Source organism: Delphinapterus leucas, unplaced genomic scaffold (assembly GCF_059928025.1).
Source record: "Delphinapterus leucas isolate spDelLeu-1000000601 "Yukka" unplaced genomic scaffold, BTC_Dleu_Yukka2 spDelLeu_asBTCV2_sq67, whole genome shotgun sequence".
Lineage (NCBI taxonomy): Eukaryota > Metazoa > Chordata > Mammalia > Artiodactyla > Monodontidae > Delphinapterus > Delphinapterus leucas.
The window spans coordinates 1,675,001-1,677,500 of record NW_028322276.1 but is presented as its reverse complement, the minus strand read 5'-3'; positions in this window follow the sequence as shown (position 1 = coordinate 1,677,500).

Below are 2,500 nucleotides of genomic sequence, written 5' to 3'. Positions count from 1 at the left end.
ACGGCGACGAGGTGGCAGGCACCTGTCCCCCACCGAGGGAGAGAAACAGAGGCAAGCCCCCCGCCGCCCTTTACCGCCTCGACCCCCCCCCAAGAGAGCCACTCACGGGACACACCACCGTGGTGGAGACCCCGAGGAGCACGCGGGGAAGAGGGAATGACACCCACCGCTCGGCCTCGGGCTCCTGAGGGGACGGCCTGGAGCTCTCCAGGGGCACCACAGAGGACCAAGCAAGTCACGCTCACGCGCCAGCAGCGGGCGCGCGGCGCAGTGGCGGGACGGCCCCCCCCACCGACGCGGGGAGGACCGCTCGCGAGGCACACGCCAAGGAGGCGAAGCGAGAGCGTCTGCTGCGTCCGACGACCACGGCCCCGCCCACGCCGTGAGGCAGGAGGCGGGAGACCGCGGGTCAGGGCCGGAGACCACCACCCCTGCCTCCCACACACCCGTCGGCAGGCCGGCAGGGCGTGACGAGGGAGGCGAGGGGCCCGCGGACAGAACGAGAAGAGCGGTCCCGTTCGCCAAGAACGTCCGTCCCTCGTCTGGCGCGACTTTAGGCCCGGCCCAGGAGAGCGCGACATCACCACATCGATCAGTCACTCCAGAGAGCCAGGGGCCACAAGGGCCCCGAGGGGGGAGGGGCACGGCGAGGACCCTCACCAGAGGAGCCCGCTTCAGCCTCAGCCGCCACCCAGCCCCCCGCTTCTCTCTCAGGCAAACAGTGGCCGACGACCCCGTGAGGAGAACGCCTGACACGTGGCACGGAGCCTGCGGGGTGGGGTCGCCTCAGCCACCACCGGGTGCCTGCGGCGGGGAAGGGGAGTCACACGGGGTAGAAGACCCACGCGCCACCTCGCCCCGCCGCCCTCGGGTGAGCCAGAGACCGGAGGCGGCACCGCGGGTCGGGTCAGCCGGGCGCACACACGAGAGCCGGCGCGCAGGCCCAAGCGGGCGGCTCAAGTGGCAAGGGCCGGCTCGGGCGCCTGACGGCGGTCCAAAGCCCAGCGCCCTGCGCGCGTCCAGAGTCCCAGAATCCTCAGCGACAGACGCCAGAGGAGGCCGTGTCAGCACCTACCTGGTGGCAAAAATGGCCCATTTCAGGCGAAAAAAATCACGGCGCCCGGCAGCGGGGCCCATCCACGAACCTCGGGGGGGCTCCCCGGGACCTCGGTCCGCCCACCCGTCCCCAACACTTTCCCATCCACACCAGCCCCGGACCTCTCTCGGGGCCATCTGGTCGACCCGAGGAGCGTGGCGGCAAAGCGGGGCGGGGCGGGAGGGGCGGGAAAACGTGGCAGAGGCAGCGAGCGGGTCGGGGTCGCCCTCCCCGGATCGCCCGCGCGAGCAGGTACCGCGGTCCCTCCGAGTCCCCGGGCGAAGACTTGGTTAAAGGAAAGGAAATACCCCACTCTGCCGCCTCTGACGCGCGGGGCCCACGAGGGACCGCGCCCGGGCCCAGGCCGCCCTATCCGGGCCACCCAGCACGGCTCGGGCCCGTCCCCACCGCCACCCCCACCCCGGCCGGGACTCGCGGTGGAGGAGGGGGCGGGGGAGGGTGAGAAAAAGTCGCGTCCGCCGACCGGGACCGACGTGGGCCCGCTAGAGGGCCGGGTGCGCCCTCCCCGGCCACCCGCGCGAGCGGGTCCCGGTCCGTCCACGTCCCCGGACCCAGGGGGACTTGGAAATATTTTCGCACGGAGGCACCTCCCAGGTGACCGGAGCCCACGAGGGACCGCACCCGGGCCCGTGCCTCTCTCTCCGGGTCACCCCTCGCGGCCCAGCCCGGTCCCCACCTCCGGAGTCCGACTCGGAAAAGCATCGGTCAGAAAGAATCCGACCACCGGGACCCACGCGCGCCCGCCAACGAGCCCGTCGCGCCCTCCACCGCCCTAAACGCACGGGCACGGGCCGGTCCCCACCTCCGGAGCGGGGCGCTGTGGTGACCGGGCGGGGTGGGGGGGGGCGGAGGGAGGGAGGGAGGGAGGGAGGGAGGGAGGGAAGGAAGGAAGGAAGGAAGGAAGGAAGGAAGGCAGGCAGGCAGGCAGGCAGGCAGGCAGGCAGGCAGGCAGGCAGGCAGGAAGGAGGGAGGGTCGGGTGGCCGGGTCGGTCCCCGCGGCCGGATGCTGGTCGACCAGACCAGGCGGCCCCACAGACCGGCTCGAGAGCGCGGCGACGGTCACACCCTCATAGGCCTGCACGCCCAATCTCAAGCGACAGCAGGAGGCGCCCACGCATGGGCGCCACCGGGACAGTCACCGCCAGCGTCGCCTGGCTCCCGGAACTCGGCCTCGGGCCCGGCGGCCGAGTCACAGCCCTCACGAAGGTCGCCGAAGCTCCAGAGACAAGGGACAATATAAAAGCGGCCGCCAGGTGGCTCCCGACAACGGCTCCAACGTCCCCGGGCCGGGTCCCTGTCGCCGGCCGGCCACCGAGGACGCGGCAGCGCCGGGCCGCCCAAACGCCTGAGCTCAGCCCGCTGGGGCGAGGCGGCGGGCCTCTG